Here is a 20,307-nt window from a genome sequence, read left to right as displayed (position 1 = left end):
TTCCGTGGGTGAGGCCTCTTTGGATGTTGTGCGGGCCTTAAGGACTTATGTTGACAGCACTTCTTCGTTTAGGAAGTCGGACGCTTTGTTTGTCCTCTATGGCTTCCGTAAAAAGGGTTGGCCTGCCTCAAAGCAAACTTTGGCAGCCTGGATCCGTATGGCTATTTCTGAAGCTTATCTTCATGAAGGCCTACCGGTTCCTCCTTCTCTGAAGTCTCATTCCACTAGGTCTGTGGGTCCTTCATGGGCAGCTCGACGTGGTGCCTCTGCAGTCCAGATCTGCAAGGCTGCTACGTGGTCCTCTGTCCATACCTTCGTGAGGTATTACAGGTTTGACACCTTCGCCTCTCAGGATGCTTCCTTCGGGCGTCGGATTCTCCTTTCTGCACAGGAGCGTCCCCACCCTTAAAGGATACTGCTTTGGGACATCCCCAAGGTATCCTGTGGATACCCAATGGACACTGAAGTAGAAAATATGAGATATGGTAAGAACTTACCCTTGTTATCTCTATTTCTACGAAGTCCATAGGGTTCCACAGGACTCCCGCCCTGTCGCACCTGTGCTGCAGATGGGCTTTGCTCTGGTCACCGGTTTTTCCGTCTCCCTCTGGTGAGAATGTGATTCTTATGTGTATCCAGATCTTTTTTTCTCTCTCTTCCTTCTCCTCCTCCGGCCTATGGCTTGGTAACTAACTGAGGTGCCTTGGCTCGGGGGCGAGGTATAGGAGGGGGACCTAGTGCATCCTGGGAGGCTGAAAGCTTAACTCTTTGGTGCCCTATGACTGACGTCACACCTATACCCCAAGGTATCCTGTGGAACCCTATGGACTTCGTAGAAATAGATATAACAAGGGTAAGTTCTTACCATATCTCATATTTTTGGCCTCTGTTTATCACCACAATGGCTTTGAAATGAAACAAACAAGATGTGCTTTAACTGCAGATTTTCAGATTTAATTTGAGGGTAATTCCATCCAAATCAGGTGAACGGTGTAGGAATTACAACAGTTTCTATATGTGCCTCCCACTTTATAAGGGGCCAAAAGTAATGCGATATGTCTGTAGTTCAGACATATCGCTGGTACACACTGGCCGAAGGGCACACAATATATTGGCCAATCAATTGATTGCCAAATATATCTGCCACTGTGTACCCAGCTTACGATGGGTGAGGTGTATCATCTTGTATAGTAAAAAAAAAAATGAACTTGTCCTTCTTTGGATGCAATGACCACAGAAAATGCTTCATAAGCGCAGGTATTCTCAAGTAAATTCAGCAGTAATTGAACAGCATTCTATATTCTGTGTCATGAACATCTCATTAGTCAAATGTACGTATGTTTTTAAATAATGGTTGTCAACTTATGTTCTATCCCCTCCCACGTTTGGGCAGCAATGTATAAGGTGTGGCAATGGGGGCGTGGAGCCACTATCGTTGATTCAATGTGAATCACGTTTCAACACACACATATCTCTCCCGAGCCCAGTGTGGCATATGGGAGACCGGCCCACTCTCAGGATTCTAGCAAGCACCCTCTCCCCCTGAAATTCAGGACTCTCCCGGACATTCCGGGAGAGTAACTATGGTCTAAATTCTAAAGTTTCTAAGTCATATTTCTCTGACAATGGAAAAAAGAGGGATTTAAAAAATAATTTAAAGGTTAGGCAATGTTGGGATTTACACCTGTTTCCTTGATCTTTTTTTCACTATGATCCATACAAAACTATAAGTATGCCATTATTGTATTGCTTTGTATGGCAGAAGACACTTGCCTAAAGTAGTTTCTCTTTAATCTGCTCTTTATTTAGGTACTGCCAGACTGGGCCTCATTCAGAGGTGGGCACTAATGCAGCCGCGACTGCGTCTCTTCCAGTGCGACTGTGTTTTTATGCTAATGCCTCAACCGATGGGATTCGTACAGAGATGTCCACCTTTTGTGGCGCTTATCAGTTGCTGTGAGTATTAAGACACGCTAACAGTCACACCATAGAACAGTGCACCAGTCTGATGGAGGTGCAGGATGTCCGTCGAATTCAGTACAACTGCAAAAAAAGATGCAGTCGTTAGCCACGACACGTTTACGTCTGGGCTAGCTTCTCTCTGTGTCCAAATTCATTCTGCGTTACCGGTGGTAACCATCTGGACACATGCGCAGTGCAATTAGGACGCATGTGTAGACTGGAAAGAAAAAAACGACAGCTTGTGTCCGATATCGACACTGCATCCACCTCTGAATCAGGCCCACAGTGTGAACTAGGGGTGACCATTGATGGATAACACCATCAATGGTCGATGGTTTTGACATCAATGCCAGATATCCGTTGGTTCTCCACCATTGATGGGTGATAGGCAGCAAAAAAACTACTGTTCTTGGTGCAGAAGGCATGGAGCTTAGCCCCACCTACTGGTATACCACTAAGCCCACCCTTTCCTTATTGGTCCTCCACCTGCCATACCCCACAATAGGGATGCCATTGGTGTTAATCATGGATGGGACTGCAGGGAGATGAGGCAGCAACAGCTCATTGTCAGACACTGCTTGCAGAGCTGGGAGTAGGGCCACACAATGGGCAGTAAGCTGCACAGAAAGAGAGCTAATAGAGGCATGCCTCTGAGTATGGGGGATGTGCCATTAGCACTGATGGACACCTTGGATGTGTCATGTGATCAGGAAGTCTACTGCAGTGTTTAGAGATCAGAGTTCAGTCAGCAGCAGCAAGAGAAGACACAGTGATGCAGGTAGGAGAGTGTCATGTGATCAGGAAGTGCACTGCAGCTTTTAGAAATTGGAGCTCAGTAAGCTGTAGCAAGAGAAGACAGTGATGCAGGTAGGCGAATCAATGGACACTGAAGCTTAATGTAGTGAGGGGAGAGTTACACCAAGTAGGGGCTGAGACAGGCTCCCAGTACTCAGACCCGGAAATGGGTCTTACTGCTGGGGGCCTGTCTCACCCCCTATTCGGTGTAACTTTCCCCTCCCTACGTTAAGCTTCAGTGTCCATTGCCTGTCCAGCCATTGACCTCACCGCACATCACTGCCCTTAGTGCTCTCAGTCTCGCACAGCTCCAGAATATGTTTGCTCTGTCCCAGACCCCTTCCCACCAAGTCCACTTCTGACCCCACTTCCCTTTTTTATTTGTTTGTTTAACCAGCAGCAGTGTGTATCTCCCATTTGTTTTTGTCTCTAATTTTGTTTATGCACCTCTGTCCCCACCCCTCCCTTTCTATACAGTCAGGTGCATAAATATTGGGACATTGACAGAGTTTTCATATTTTGGCCTCTATTCACCACCACAAAGGCTTTGAAATGAAACAAACAAGATGTGCTTTAACTGCAGACTTTCAGATTTAATTTGAGGGTAATTACATCCAAATCAGGTGAACGGTGTAGGAATTACAACGGTTTCTATATATGCCTCCCACTTTTTAAGGGGCCAAAAGTAATGGGACTATCAACTCAAAAGCTAACTCATGGACAAGTGTGGGCTATTCCCTCGTTATTTCATTATCAATTAAGCAGGTAAAAGGTCTGGAGTTGATTCTAGGTGTGACATTTGCATTTGGAATCAGTTGCTGTCGACTCAATATGAGATCCAAAGAGCTGTCACTATCAGTGAAGCAAGCCATCATTAGGCTGAAAAATCAAAACAAACCCATCAGAGAGATAGCAAAACCATTAGGTGTGGCCAAATCAACTGTTTGGAACATTCTTAAAAAGAAAGAGCGCACCAGAGAGCTCAGCAACACCAAAAGACCCGGAAGACCACGGAAAACAACTGTGGTGGATGACAGAAGAATTATTTCCCTGGTGAAGAAAAACCCCTTCACAACAGTTGGCCAAATCAAGAACACTCTCCAGGAGGTAGGTGTATGTGTGTCAAAGTCAACAATCAAGAGAAGACTTCACAAGAGTGAGTATATAGGGTTCACCACAAGATGTAAACCATTGGTGAGCCACAAAAACAGGAAGACCAGATTAGAGTTTGCCAAACAACATCTAAAAAAGCCATTACAGTTCTGGAACAACATCCTATGGACAGATGAGACAAAGATCAACTTGTACCAGAGTGATGGGAAGAGAAGAGTATGGAGAAGGAAATGAACTGCTCATGATCCAAAACAAACCACTTCATCAGTGAAGCATGGTGGTGGTCGTGTCATGGCGTGGGCATGTATGGCTGCCAATGGAACTGGTTCCCTTGTATTTATTGATGATGTGACTGCTGACAAAAGCAGCTGAATTAATTCTGAAGTGTTTCGGGCAATATTATATGCTCATATTCAGTCAAATGCTTCAGAACTCATTGGCCGGCGCTTCACAGTGCAGATGGATAATGACCCGAAGCATACTGCAAACGCAACCAAATAGTTTTTTAAGGCTAAAAAGTGGAATGTTATGCAATGGCCAAGTCAATCCCCTGACCTGAATCTGATTGAGCATGCATTTCACTTGATGAAGACAAAACTGAAGGGAAAATGCCCCAAGAACAAGCAGGAACTGAAGACATTTGCAGTAGAGACCTGGCAGAGCATCACCAGGGATGAAACCCAGTGTCTGATGAAGTCTATGTGTTCCAGACTTCAGGCTGTAATTGCCTGCAAAGGATTTGGAACAAAGTATTAAAAAGTTAAAGTTAGATTTAGGATTGTTTAGTTTGTCCCATTACTTTTGGCCCCTTAAAAAGTGGGAGGCACATATAGAAACCGTTGTAATTCCTACACCGTTCACCTGATTTGTATGTAATTATCCTCAAATTAAATCTGAAAGTCTGCAGTTAAAGCACACATCTTGTTTGTTTCATTTCAAAGCCATTGTGGTGGTGAATAGAGGCCAAAATATGAAAATTCTGTCAATGTCCCAATATTTATGCACCTGACTGTATATGTCTGAATCTCTGTGTCCTTTAGATGTGAGTCTAATGATTTCTTTCTCCACCATATGTTTTTATCTCCCTGGGGGAAATTTGATTAGCGCTTGGCCACGATCTGCTGGGATCACACATCATGACCAGCAACATCGCAAGTTTTTCCGTGCATGCAATAGAGGCACGCAGGAAAACTAGTGATGCTGAGTCTATAGTGACGGATAAATATTGCAGGATGTTCGACGGCCCAATGCCCCTAAATTTAATTGACCCCTATTACTCCAATTTTGTATGTCTACCTTGCCCCCAAGTGTTTGATTGTTGTCCCACATTAATCTTATCCACCTATGTGCACAAACAGACGCAAGTTAGACCACAGCCTGAAATCCCAACCACAAGGTCAAATCCCTAATCGGTGAGCGCGACATCTCTACTTGCCTGATCAGGAGAGAAGCGTAAGAAAACAGAAGAGACAGAAAGGTAAGAGAGTATTAACTCATAAGTATATATACGCTTTTTGTAAACATTTTTATTTTTGTTATTGAAAAACAACCTTTTATTTTCAGTTTATTTTAATCAGTTATGTACAAGTAAAAGGGTAAATTCAAATAGCTGCGAATAAGTGCAGCCATATGCCACACTTACGATAGCTCCAAACTCACAGGTTATTGTTCACTGCCCCATAGGGCTGTGTACCTGCGAGTCTGGGGTGAAATGGGGGCAAGCTGATGAGCTGTTGCCGGCGGTTCCACGCTGTTACAATGGTAATTTACTCCGCTTGCTCCTAATTTAATTTACCTAAAAATGTTGTTTTCAAATTTAGATTAAACTTATCACATTTTTTTCCCTTGGTACTTTCTAGTTACACAGATGCCACTATAGCACAACAGGGCCACACCACTTATTTTCTTTTGAAGCACTATCTTCAAATCCTTTGCTACTTGGCTGGTGTAATAACGTTTATATAGTAAACTACAGTGGCTTATAATACGGTAACTTTTTTTTGTAAATAAAAACAATTGAAACAATACGGCATACCTCTCAACTGTCCCGATATTGGACTGTCCTGATTTGAGGACTGTGGGCCTGATTCGGATGTGAACGCTATACTGATGTCGGATGTAGTGGAACGTTTTTGCTACTGCGCATGTGCGGCGATGGATTAGACATGGTAGACGCAGTGAGGAATTATTCGCAAAGTGAGTGACAGGTAGTCAGTGTTTGGGAGAGGTAAAGGAGGGTGGCAACAAAAACGCTGGCATGACGGGACCAATTTCTGAACGTGCCCTAGTGAGTCCCTGCAACTTTGCACGCAGCTGGAGAGGCCTCGATTTGTTAGGTGAGTCGGAAGTCCTGAGTAGAGCCGTAACTAGACTTTTTGGTACCCTGTGCCAGAAAAAGCATTAGTGGCGTAACTGTAAATTTTGCTCACCCCTGCCAAAAAAGTTTCTGGCCCTATTTACAGCCTCCCCCCAGCCCTATTTACAGCCTCTCCCCAGCCCTATTTACAGCCTCTCCCCAGCCCTATTTACAGCCTCTCCCCAGCCCTATTTACAGCCTCTCCCCAGCCCTATTTACTGCCTCCCCCCAGCCCTATTTACTGCCTCCCCCCAGCCCTATTTACAGCCTCTCCCCAGCCCTATTTACTGCTTCTCCCCAGCCCTATTTACTGCCTCTCCCCAGCCCTATTTACTGCCTCTCCCCAGCCCTATTTACAGACTCTCCTCACCCCAGTATCACAGCCGCTGCCCAGCCCTGTATCACCGCCGGTGATTAACTGGCTCGCAGCTCCCACGCCCCTGCAGGCCGCCCCGTGGTCCACAGGCAGCGGCTCACATCAACAGCAGCAGCTGCAGCACTCTCCTCTTCAGTCACACACACAGGGGCAAACGCAGGATACTTAAAGGGGGGTTTCCGAATCACCAATCTCTTTTTTTTGTTAATAAACATTTTATATATATATATATATATATATATATATATATATATATATATACACACACACACATATATATATATATACACACATATATATGTACAGTATATATATATATCTACATACTGTACATATATATGTGTGTGTATATATATATATATATATATCTACACACACACACACAATTACATGTATATAGCTAGCAAAGGTAAAAAAAAAAAAAAAACATTGAAAATATAAACTAGAAACTTCCTTTACTTGTAATAATGCCAGGGCTACTGATGAATTGGGAGAGCATCCATATAAAAGTGCTATTCATAAGGAATTACTCTAGAAAACATCAAGGTTTTCAAAGAGTTAACTCACCATTGTGACTGTTGTGTTGTGGAGGGAGCTCCGTGCAGCAGCCAGCGTGTGTAGAGGGGGAGGGTTCAGAAACCTGAGTGCAGAGAGAAGTTCTCTTCCCTGCCTCGGCAATAGCTACAGTAGCAGAGGTGCTAGTTTTTTTGACAGCCGGTGCGGAGGAAGGCTCGGGCTGTTGGTATGTGCACAGGGGGGGTTTCTAGGTACTCAGAAACCCCCCCTGCGTGCACTACTGACACTGTGAGTGTGACTGTGACACAGCCCCTGTAACTCCGCCGGCTGGCTCAAGGCTCCCACTCACCTGACAGTGACTCACTCCACTCCAGCGCAGCCTGGTAGGTAACACAGCACTGACAACAGTCAGAGCAGCTTCCTCTCTCCCCTCACTTCTTTGGCGCCCTCGTTCAGCGCCGCCCCCAAGCCACCACGGGAGCTGCAGGGACAGTAGTTACGCCACTGCGCCCCCCCACCCATTTTTCAAAAAGCGACATAAGATAGTGCGCCCGAAAAAGGGCCATGGCCTCATGGGAAAGGGCCAGGGAAGAGATAGGGGGCCAGGAGATGCTGGGGATAAAAGAAGAGGAAGCTACAAGTGAGAATGATAATAAACAGGAAAACTGACATGCCCAAACAGCGCCCCCTGCCCTGTGGTGTCCTGTGCCATGGCACATGTCACACCACCCTAGTTACAGTCCTGGTCTTGAGACAACATTGGGTTGCTCAGATGTTCGATGTGCCACAGGTGGGCGTCTCTGCCTGATTTAGAGATGTTCATAAACCTGATTGTGTGCATCTCCGATTGTTGGGAGCCTACACATGCACAAGACCCATTATGCGACCTCGCACGCTTTGCCCCCAAGTCACAGCATGATTTACATGAATGAATCATTTTTGTTACATTCTTCTGTTCTGGTAACAAATCTGTGGATGGTGTTAGAACATTTAGGAACCACCTTGGTGCTTAATTAGTGTTTCTAAAGGGGTTTAGTGTGAGTGGTGACCTGACAAAGGGAAAACAAGTCTTTACTTTGCAGGCAAAAAACACCCATTATCCTGCAGAAAGTATTTTTGCACTTTAATAAATCAGCCAGAGTCCTATGCCTAACATTGTTTATGACTGGGCCCCATGGACCAGTGTTTTTTGCATGCCCATAGGGTAACATTTGCCAGTCAGCCCCAGGCTGTTTATATATCACCATTTCACATTTGAATAAAGTTGTGACCCTGTATTTGCCATATACAAGTCTGTTTATTTCTTGGTATGGCAATTGGTTAATGGCATGGGCAGAGCAGAGGGCATACATGTTAAGCAGTTTAATATATGTTATAGTAATTTATAGGGCACCTGGCACAGCTCCTGAGGGCCAGGGCCACAACAATAAGTGCTATAAAGGGCTTAAATATTCTCTTATATCGCCTGCTCTGCTTTCTGGTGAGATTGAGGTGCTACCGCCTGGCCTGCTTTCTGGTGAGATTGAGGTGCTCCTGCCCGGCCTGCTTTCTGGTGAGATTGAGGTGCTCCTGCCCGGCCTGCTTTCTGGTGAGATTGAGGTGCTACCGCCTGGCCTGCTTTCTGGTGAGATTGAGGTGCTACCGCCTGGCCTGCTTTCTGGTGAGATTAAGGTGCTACCGCCTGGCCTGCTTTCTGGTGAGTTTGAGGTGCTCCCGTCTGCTCTGCTTTCTGGTGAGTTTGAGGTGCTACCGCCTGCTCTGCTTTCTGGTGAGATTGAGGTGCTCCCGCCTGCTCTGCTTTTTGTTGAGATTGAGGTGCTACCGCCTGCTCTGCTTTCTGGTGAGATTGAGGTGCTCCCGCCTGCTCTGCTTTCTGGTGAGATTGAGGTGCTACCGCCTGCTCTGCTTTCTGGTGAGATTGAGGTGCTACCGCCTGCTCTTTCTGGTGAGATTGAGGTGCTACCGCCTGCTCTGCTTTCTGGTGAGATTGAGGTGCTACCGCCTGCTCTGCTTTCTGGTGAGATTGAGGTGCTCCCGCCTGCTCTGCTTTTTGTTGAGATTGAGGTGCTACCGCCTGCTCTGCTTTCTGGTGAGATTGAGGTGCTCCCGCCTGCTCTGCTTTCTGGTGAGATTGAGGTGCTACCGCCTGCTCTGCTTTCTGGTGAGATTGAGGTGCTACCGCCTGCTCTGCTTTCTGGTGAGATTGAGGTGCTACCGCCTGCTCTGCTTTCTGGTGAGATTGAGGTGCTACCGCCTGCTCTGCTTTCTGGTGAGATTGAGGTGCTCCCGCCTGCTCTGCTTTCTGGTGAGATTGAGGTAAATATTTTTTAAATAATAAAAACAATTTTGCGTGTCTTTTTTTTTTCCTAATTAACTTCAACATTTGCTTTACCGTTATTATCTTGATATCAGAGTCTATTTTACTCATCCTGCAGCTACAGCGGAAATACTTGATATTCTTGCCAGTCTCATCATATAATGGGGGAAAGTACAGAAATACGTTATATCACTAGGGTACCAGGCTGTCGTCGTGTGTCAGCATCAAGTGTAATACACACAATATACAGTAGAGCCTCAATGTATCACAGCGAGCAGACCAGAGCCATGCAGCACCCGGAAGGCAGCAATGACCAGTCAGCGTGCGGAGAGGCGATAGCGGGATATAGCGATTGGCCCATCCCGGGTGTGGGCAGGTGACGTTATCAGATGTGCATGATTCAAAAAAATACAACCGTCGCGCAGTGTCTGCGAGATCCGCTGCCGCCCCGTCACACACATTACACAGATACACAGCCGCTGCCGCCCCGTCACACACATTACACAGACACACAGCCGCTCCGTCATACACAGCACCACAGACACACAGCCGCTGCCGCCCCGTCATACACATCACAGCACCAGAGCCTTGTCATAGACAGCACAGCACTACACCACAGACACACAGCCGCTGCTGCTCAACTCTCTAGCGGGAGACCCGTCACCGTGCAGCTGCTTCTTCTGTGAGTAGTCAGATGGCGTCTGCTAGTATTGGGGAATACAGGACGTGTGTATCATCCTCTCACCAACCGTCTCGTGCTTGCTTCATATCCATTTATCTGTGTCCATAAAGACGCGTGTGTGTATATACTGCATTATTAGACCCTCCAACGTGACCCCTTCCACAAGGTACAAAGCACATTGCAATCATAATGAGCTGAAGTAAGAAGGCCAGGAGCAGTGTGCTTTGTACCTTGTGCACCCAGGGGTATGATAGAATATCATAGTACAGCATACATGTGTGTGGCTGTGCGTAGTACAGCATACATGTGTGTGGCTGTGCCTATTGTATTGGCCACACAATCTTATTGAACAAGACCCATAGTTGGCAAATGTTGAAAACAAATGTATGAGCAGGAGTAAATGGCAAAGGTTTCTGCATCAATCAGATGACTAACTTCTGGGTGCCCATATGTATAATAAGTTTAAATTGACATGAAAAGACTGGTTTGAGCATGGGTGTGAAAGGGTTAAACAAAGCAAACCACTGGGGTCTATCTAAAAATGATTGTCCTTTCCAAATATTATACCTTGCACTTATTATTAGCTGCCCAGTTCTTGCACCTCTCAGATCTGGTTCCAAAGGTGACACTTTGCTGAAGTCAAATCTATGTTACTGTAGATTACTTCCTCCCACAGCCAAGATTTGGCTAATGCTGTTCCCTACCTCTGCAACACTTTCCCTCTTCCGATCAGACTCTCTACAAATCTTCAAACTGGCTCTCAAGACCCAGCAAAGGTGACGATGTTGCCCAGAATATTATCGGGCAACATCGTAACAATTTTTTATGAATTATTAAAATGTATGCCTGCTATTCATCATTATTTTATGCAGGGGCAGCGGTTGTGGTAACACTGTCCCTGCGATGTTACAGAAGGCATTGTTATCGGTCTCCGAAAACTACCTTCTGCCACTGCGCATGCTCAGTCATGTGCTTCCGAACATGTCTCCATCCTGGCTTTGAGGTGACTGCAGACGGGTAAGTACATCTCCAGCTTGTCCAAAGTGATTGACATGTGTATACAGGCTTTATACTAGCCTGTATACATGTATATTTATGTGCTATTATATTTAACATATATAAAATGTTAAATATAATAGCACATAAATATACATGTATACAGACTAATATTAAGCCTGTATACACATGTCAATCACTTTCGACAGGTTTAACAGGCTCTAATTGGTCTTACCTGCCGGCGGTCACCCGGAAGCAGGGGCAGAGACTGGGTGGTGTTATAGGATGTTGCGGGGACTTATGGGAATATTTCCCACTATTCCTGCAGTTTTCGGTCAATTTAATGTAACTTCTTCATATGACGCTATGCTGAGATGGCGTTATATAAAGTAAAGATTTATCGAGTGATTTAACACTTTTTGCTTTGCTGAATAGCAAAAAGCGTTAAAGCACTGTAGAGATCAATGGCTGATCCCTACAGTGCGGTACTATGTGAAATGGGAATTTGTGCAGAAGATAATGACATTATCTTCTCCATTTTCTACTTCAGGGTCCATAGGGTATCCACAGGATACCTTGGGGTATAGGTGATGACGTCAGGCATCGGGCACCATAGAGTTAAAGCTTTCAGCCTCCCTGGATGCACTAGTGTCCCCCTCCTATACCCCGCCCCCGAGCCAAGGCATCTCAGTTTAGTTTGGTGCCCGGCCGGAGTCGGATGCACCTGTTAGAGGGGGGCCATGAAGAGCCCCTTTAGTTTCTTCAATGCAGCTGTGACTGCACATCTGGAAGTACAGCATGGACAGTCAGTCCTGACGTCCATGCTGTCTTCCCTACACCCCCGCCGGTACCAGAACGCCGGTACTGATCCAGGGATGCTGGTAGGCATCTGGGGTCACAGCTAGCGGTGACCCCAGATGTTTAGGACCATGGCCGGAATCAAGGGTGACAACAGGTAAGCAGCGGGGTCCCGCGGTGGGTCCCCGCTGATACATGGTCCCGAGTCTCCAGGCAGGGGGCTCTCTGGGGACTGGCTGCAGCGTGGAGCTAGGTTCTAACCTGCGCTTCCACTACCCCCCTGGGACAGCAGGACTGCGGCAGAGCGGTACCGCTGCGGCGTCCCAGGGGTTAAATGCATGCCAGCGGAGCGCGCCTTCCCTGTCTCACAGCCGGCGCCTCCCCCGCTGCACACAGCCCTCTCTGCTCTAGCTGACTGGTCCTGTGTCAGCGCTCCTCCCCCAGGCCGGCCTCCTCTCTGCTCCTCGGTGGCCATCTTTGGAAGAAGCATGGTGAACGCTGATGAATGGTGGCATCGCGGTCTGGGTCCCCCTGCATACCTCTCCTCCGTTGGATTAAGGTCTGTGTATGCAGCGCTGTGTCCTACCAGGCTCTGAGTCTGTAGTTGAGGATCAGCGCTGATAGTGCAGGAATTGATTTCTTTGCATTGTATGTGACCTATGCTAGCGTCTGCTGCCTGTACTTTCATTTTCTATCTGTCAGCATTTCACTGTCCCTGTTCTTTCTGCTAAAGCCCGTGCGGTGCTTGCAGGGTGGTCTCACACTATACTAACGAGTATCAGTGAGAGGGGTCACATACTTACCATTATGTCTGAAAGTGATTTTCCTCTCCAGCTTTTATGTACTACATGCAAGGTACCTAAAGGGGAGGGGAACGGTAGTGCGGAGAGACTATGTCGACGGTGTTATTCGTTGACGCGACCGATTACGTTCACGGCTCCGATACAGGAGCCGCCCTGGGCTTGTTTTGCCAAAGCGCTTACAACCCTCGTGGGCCAATTAGCTCCGCAGCCTGCGTGGGTTAATTCGTTAACAAGCTCTGTACAGCAGTTGTCAGAAGTGTTGCAAGGGGAGTCTGTGATGCGGCCTCACAAACGGCCGGTGGTGTCTCTGTCTGCTCCTTATGAGGATGACGACGGGACGTCCGATGATGGGGAGATTCTGGATCTTTCTGACCAGGAACCTCCCCGTCCTAAAGAGTCGGACGCTAAGTCTAAGGTTTATATACCTAGCCTTATTCGTGCAGTCCGTACTGCTTTAGTTATTGAGGATGAGGAGCCTCCAGTATCGGAGTCCAATAACGCCTTTTTCAAAGATGTTAAAGGAGATACCACAGTGTTTCCTTTTTCGGGGCAATTAGTGGACCATCTAGAGGAAGCGTGGAAACAGCCAGGCAAACGATATCAGCCTCAAAGGCGTTTAGCAGTGGCGTATCCGTTTGTGGACAATTATTTTGCCAAGTGGGAGTCCCCTCCACAGGTGGATTCTCATGTGACACGCCTTGTCCGTAGTGCCACATTACCCATGCCATCCATGTCCTCCCTTAAGGATGCTACGGACCGCAAGGTGGAGATCTGCCTGAAGTCCGTCTATTCCCTTGCGGGGGGGGGCAGCGCGGCCAGCTATGGCCATTTGCTGGGTTGCCAGAGCTATGGAGCGCTGGGCTGATACGTTGGAGGCGTCCTTCGATTCCGACTGTTCGGCTGAGCAGTCGAGTTGATCTGCAATCTCCGGGATTCGGCCACTTATATCAACGAAGCGGCCTTGGATATTAGTACCCTGGCTTCTCGAATTTCTTCGGCAGCTGTGGCTGCGATCTTGGAAGGCGGACGCGGATTCCAAAAAGGGTTTGGAAGCGTTGCCTTTTAACGGAGAAGTTCTCTTTGGTCTGGACCTGGACAAAATTGTAGCCACGCTGGCGGCAGCTAAATCGGCATGTCTCCCGTCTGCTGCAGTTCCTTCCGGTTCAGGTAAGTCGGCCTTATAGGGCCCAGGGTAGGCCTAAAGCACAGTCCTTTACCCGACAGGTTGGCCCCAAGAAATCGCCCAAGCCCCGGAAGCAGGCTTGGAGTACCAGACGTCCGGCCCCTAAGCCAGATGACAAGCCTGCGGCCTGACGGTCCGGGCCTCCCTTTGGGGTTCCCAACGTGGGAGGCCGCCTGCTGCAGTTCGCCCGGTGTTGGTCGGTCACCACGACGGACACTTGGGTTCTCGAGGTGGTCTCACATGGGTATGCCCTCTCCTTCCGGCACAGACCCCCGGCTCGTTTCTTCACCACAGGACTACCATCAGACCGGAACAAAGCCACGGAGCTGAGGAAGGTCTTGCACACTATGCTCCAGGCTGGAATTATAGTGCCTCTTCCATTCTCCCAGAGGGGCCAGGGTTTCTATTCCAATCTCTTTTTGGTGCAGAAACCCAATGAGTCGTTTCGTCCGATTCTCAACCTCAAAGCACTCAACAAGTCTTTGCGGGTGCCGAAGTTTCGGATGGAGACCCTTCGGTCCATTATTCTGGCGCTGGAACCTGGGGACTACATGGTGTCATTGGACATACAGGACGCTTACCTGCATGTCCCTATTCTTTTGCGCCATCAGCAGTTCCTCAGGTTTGCAATCCGCAGCGACCACTTCCACGGCTGGTTGATAAACTGGCAGAAGTCCACCCTGATCCCGTCTCAGCGGATTCTGCATCTCGGAGCCTTATTGGACTCGGGACAGCAAAGGATCTTTGTGACGGGGGAAAAGATCTCTGCCTTACAGTCGAGGGTGCGCAGTTGTCTGCAGAGCCGCCGGGTGTCTCTGCACTCGGCAATGAGGTTACTGGGCTCCATGGTGTCAGTATTCGACATGGTGGAATATGCCCAGTTTCACTCCAGACCTCTGCAGCACCTGATCCTGTCCAAATGGAATGGACTGCCTCAGAGTCTGAAGTCCCAGACGTTGGTGCTCACTCTCGAGGTTCGCCTGTCTCTAGCCTGTTGGTTGCAGACGTCCCATCTCAACGGGGGTCGTCCGTTCTGGGTGGCGAATTGGGTCCTGTTAACAACGGACGCCAGTCTTCGGGGCTGGGGAGCAGTCTCGGGTCCACACTTGTTCCAGGGCAGGTGGACTCCGGCAGAAACAGAGCTTCCAATAAACATCTTGGAACTCCGAGCGGTTTTCAATGCTCTCCAGCAGGCACATCGGGTTCTCCAAGGTCACCCAGTGCAGGTCCAGTCGGACGACGCTACCACCATGGCCTACATAAACCGGCAAGGAGGAACCCGAAGTCGGGCGGCTCTCGTAGAGGTGTCTCGGATCCTGGTATGGGCGGAGCGCAATCTTCCGGCCATATCAGCAGTCTTCATCCCGGGAGTGCTAAACTGGGAGGCGGACTTTCTCAGTCGCCAGGACGTTCATCCGGGGGAATGGTCCCTGCACCCGGACGTTTTTCAACTGCTGGTGGACAGGTGGGGTCTTCCAGAGATCGACCTCATGGCGTCCCGGCACAACAACAAGTCGCCGGTGTACGGGTCTCGCACAAGAGACGAAGAGGCGTCTCTGGTGGATGCTCTGTCCGTCCAGTGGATGTTCCGGTTTGCTTACCTCTTTCCTCCGGTTTCCCTGCTTCCACGGGTAATCCGGAAATTCAAACAGGAAGGAGGGACGCTCCTGTTGATAGCTCCCGCATGGCCCAGACGGCACTGGTTCTCAGACCTTCAGGGTCTGTCCGTGGACAGTCCTCTGCGCTTACCGCTCCGACCGGACCTTCTGTCACGGGGTCCTTGTCTTCACCCGGTCCTGACTCGGCTGTCTTTGACGGCGTGGCTGTTGAGACGGCCATGTTAAGGTCCAGGGGTTTTTCCAGCTCTGTGGTGCGAACCATGCTAAGAGCTCGGAAACCGTCTTCCGCGAGAATATACCATCGCGTGTGGCATACGTTCTTCCAGTGGTGTCGACCGAGAGGTTATGCACCGCGGGAGTTTCGTCTGTCTCGTGTACTCGCCTTCCTACAAGCGGGACTAGACCACGGGCTTCGCCTTGCTTCTTTGAAGGTGCAGGTTTCTGCCCTGTCTGTCTGGTTTCACCGTAGGATTGCTACAATCCCTGATGTACGCACCTTTATGCTGGGCGTTCTGCGAATTCAGCCGCCTTTTGTTCCACCCGTTGCGCCTTGGGACTTGGCTGTGGTCCTGAGAGCTCTCCAAGGACCGCCGTTTGAACCACTGGGCTCAGTGGATCTTAAATGGCTTACAGCTAAGACTGTTTTCCTTCTGGCCATAGCTTCGGCCAGACGTGTTTCTGATTTAGGGGCTCTCTCTTGTAGACCCCCTTTCTTGATTTTTCATGGGAACAGGGCAGTGCTCCGCACTCGTCTTGATTTTCTTCCCAAAGTTGTTTCCCAGTTTCATGTTAACGAAGAAATAGTTGTTCCGGCTTTTAACTCACCCGGCCTTTCAGTGGGCGAGGCCACTTTGGATGTTGTGCGGGCCTTAAGGACGTATGTTGACCGCACTTCGTTTAGGAAGTCGGACGCCTTGTTTGTCCTCTATGGCTTCCGTAAAAAGGGTTGGCCTGCTTCAAAGCAAACTTTGAAAGCCTGGATCCGTATGGCTATTTCTGAAGCTTATCTTCATGAAGGCCTGCCGGTTCCTCCTCCTGTGAAGGCTCATTCCACTAGGTCTGTGGGTCCTTCGTGGGCAGCTCGACGTGGTGCCTCTGCAGTCCAGATCTGCAAGGCTGCTACCTGGTCCTCTGTCCATACCTTTGTGAGGTATTACAGGTTTGACACCTTTGCCTCTCAGGATGCTTTCTTCGGGTTTCGGATTCTCCTTTCAGCACAGGAGCGTCCCCACCCTTAAAGGATACTGCTTTTGGGACATCCCCAAGGTATCCTGTGGATACCCTATGGACCCTGAAGTAGAAAATATGAGATATGGTAAGAACTTACCCTTGTTATCTCTATTTCTACGAAGTCCATAGGGTTCCACAGGACTCCCGCCCTGTCGCACCTGTGCTGCAGATGGGCTTTGCTCTGGTCACCGGTTTTTCAGTCTCCCTCTCGTGAGAATGTGATTCTTGTGTGTGTCCAGATCTTTCTTCTCTCTCTTCCTTCTCCTCCGGCCTATGGCTTGGTACCTAACTGAGATGCCTTGGCTCGGGGGCGGGGTATAGGAGGGGGACCATAGTGCATCCTGGGAGGCTGAAAGCTTTAACTCTATGGTGCCCGATGCCTGACGTCATCACCTATACCCCAAGGTATCCTGTGGAACCCTATGGACTTCGTAGAAATAGAGATAACAAGGGTAAGTTCTTACCATATCTCATTTTATCCCATTGCTGAATGAGGGAGTTACATAAAAAATGCGGAAATGATGATTTCCACATTTTTTTATGCAAAAAAATTATTGCTGAATAGACCCCAAAGCCTTCCAGCTTTCATCCTAACCCACTGCTACATGGAAAGTATATTTCTACTTCATTGCTCCTTCCTCTGTCTAGTATTTATCCCATCTGTGTCACGCCTGTTTGACCTCACAAGCTGGACCCTCTTCCCTCATGTTCATCTCCTTCTACTTGCATCTGATTGGAAAATGTGACCACCCAATTCATCATAAAATGAATTGGGGGGGGGGGGGGGGGGATTTCAGGGTACACACTAAGGCTCTTTTCACACACAACATTTTTGTCCAGGCATAAAAAAACCTGACTGTTTTTATTTGTTGTGGATCAGTCACTTTAACACACAAGAGTTTTGTTCCGTGTGTAAAAAAAATTATCTTTTTATTCTTTAACACTGGAGCCGTGGACGGCAGCCGTCCTAGTCAGTGGTTATCACTGCTGTAGCACGGCGACCATGCCATGTACATGTAGTGTGGAAGCCCTAATATATTTGTAACATCCACTGAAGTTAAATAACCGTTTTGCTGGTTGGACAAAAACGTTGTGTGTGACATAGCCCTCAAATGGTTGTTATAAATCCGTTGCGGACAATATATCAGACGAATATCCCGTATAGTGTGTATCCACCTTCACAATAAACTGCAACAACTAACTGCATCTGAAGAGTAGCGATTAGTAGAGTTGAGGGAAGCTGAGTCTACTCAGTGTGTTGGAACAGAGGTATTAATTTAAAGACGCACAAACACTACACTAGATGAATATAGTCACTGCCTTGATAGGAATGAGTTAACCACCAGAGGAAGCTATGAGAAAAGACCCTTGAGACCTGATGCCTGAATGTTGGGCATTTGCTGTTCAAAGGGGTTGTCAGCTCAAAGAGTAAGATGCACAAATGTAAAAGAGATTTGAATGTGTATCAAAAGACATTTACTTACATTCAATTAAATAAACGGTAAATGCATACAATAGCCTGAAAATTACACCATAGGTTATTAAGGAATCAGTATGTAATACTGGCCGTTGGTTCAAATCCCGACACGAGAAGCCCGAAAGTTGGAGATCCCGACGCCGGCCGTTAAGTACCCTAGCCGTCACATCTCCCACCCTAGCCCTCCCTAAGGGGTGCATAGCCCTAAATCTCCCAGGGTGATGCCTAACCCTAAGTCCCCTCCCCCCCTCCTCGGGGGTGCCTAAACCTAACCCCTCCTTCTCGCACCCTAACCTACCCTGGGGGGTGCCTAACCCTCCCCCACCCTAGGTGTGCCTAACCCTAACATTCCCCCCAAAAAAAACCTAACCCTTTTCCCGCTCAGTGGCTAACTACTAAGGACACCCCGGACGTACCTCGTTCGTGCTGTCGTTCTTCAGCGTCAAGACTCAGATTGGCGTCGGTATTTTGACGACTATCTGAAGTCCTCCGTCTGGCTTCTCGTGTCGGGATATTGACTGCATCCCATTAATTATAAAGGCCTGAAAAACAATGTGGTATGATAAAATGGGATAAATCACTTTACAGTAATCCAAACTCAATCTGGATAGTTGTTCATGGATAAACATCGAAACATGTATGATTGACAAAGTAAACAGTATCATGTACATTTAAATAGATTGCATAAATGGTAACCTCTCCTTTGTTGAGTTGAGGTTGAGTCTCCCATATCCAAATATTCCGAAATATGGAATATTCCAAAATACGGAATTTTTTCGGCATGACTGAGAAAATGAAACCTTTGATTTTTGATGGTTCAATGTACACAAACTTTGTCTAAGGCACAAATTATTACAAATATTGTATAAAATTACCTTCAGGCTCTGTGTATGTGTATATGAAACAAATGAATTTAATTTCTGTAGACAAACTTTGTTTGAGCCACAAAATTATTGAAAATATTGTATAAAATTACCTGCAGGTTGTGTTTATAAGTTCTATATAACACATACCGTATATACTCTAGTATAAGTCGACCCGAATATAAGCTGAGGTACCTACTTTTACCACAAAAAACTGGGAAAACTTATTGACTCGAGTATAAGCCTAGGGTGGGAAATGGCAGCAGCTGGTAGTGCCCCCAGTAGTAATTCCCCCTGGTTGTACCCCCAGTAGTAATCCGTCCTGTTAGTGCCCCCAGTGGTAATCCCCCCTTTCAGTGCCTCCAGTAGTAATCCCCCCTCTGGTAGTGCCCCCAGTGGTAATCCCCCCCTTTTAGTGCCCCCTGTAGTAATTCCCCCCTTTTAGTGCCCCCTGTAGTAATCCCCCCCTGGTAGTAATCCCCCCCTGGTAGTGCCCCCAGTGGTAATCCCCCCCTGGTAGTGCCCCCAGTGGTAATCCCCCCTTTTAGTGCCCCCTGTAGTAATCGCCCCCTGGTAGTGCCCCCAGTAGTCCTAAAGCCCCCCCCCCCAGTAGAGAGAGACCTAGTAAGAATAAAAAAAAAAAAATCACTTACCTGAAACTCCCACTCCTGGTCCCGCCGCTAACGGCTCCTCCGGCAGCTTTGCATGGGAGAGACGTCATTACTCATGACGTCTCTCCCATTACCCACTGCGGGAGCCGGAAGATGGCTCCCGCAGTGGGAGCAGCAGCAGCCGCTGAGAGTCTGACAGACTCTCAGCGGCTGCTGATTACAGCAAACACAGCTGCCGGCTTCGGCGGCTGCGTGTTTGTGCTGTGTAGCGCTGACCGAACTCCGTCCGGTCAGCGCTACACTTCACTCGAGTATAAGGGACACTGGAGTTCAAGACAGTGGGGTATAGACGGTGGTAGAGTAGAGCCTGGCACTTTAATTTAGAAGTGTGACTGGCTCCTCCCCCTCTATGCCCCATCAGCCCCAGTTTTTAGAATGTGCCCGAGAGAGCCGGTCGCACATTAGGCTGTCTCCAGCCTTTTCATATAATTTTAATTAAGAGTTTTTACAAGCATTGAGGACAGGCAGGCTGCTTACTGTGGCAGTCTGCCTGCTACGTGGGAGCCGCCGGGAAGGGCACCACACGGCTACTGCAGCCTGTGTCCGGTGA

The 20,307-nt window shown here is 48.1% G+C and overlaps 1 protein-coding gene across 2 annotated transcripts in view; it reads left to right on the top strand.

Moving 5' to 3' along the window:
- The first annotated feature begins 1,050 nt into the window (after positions 1-1,050).
- STK17B (serine/threonine kinase 17b) overlaps positions 1,051-20,307 on the top strand; it is a 102,606-nt gene continuing 83,349 nt past the window's right edge. Inside the window, exons 1-2 of one of the 2 annotated variants that reach the window (XM_088451045.1) lie at positions 1,051-1,956; positions 5,229-5,347. The gene's annotated coding sequence lies outside the window, so the exon portion shown is untranslated. Of the gene's footprint in view, positions 1,957-5,228; positions 5,348-9,791; positions 10,118-20,307 lie in introns of those variants that run through there. The other variant, XM_088451044.1, reaches the window with a different exon arrangement.

The sequence above is a fragment of the Taudactylus pleione genome, unplaced genomic scaffold (genome assembly GCF_031769625.1).
Source record: "Taudactylus pleione unplaced genomic scaffold, aTauple2 ptg000536l, whole genome shotgun sequence".
Taxonomy (NCBI): Eukaryota; Metazoa; Chordata; class Amphibia; order Anura; family Myobatrachidae; genus Taudactylus; species Taudactylus pleione.
This window is presented reverse-complemented; position numbering and strand designations above follow the sequence as displayed.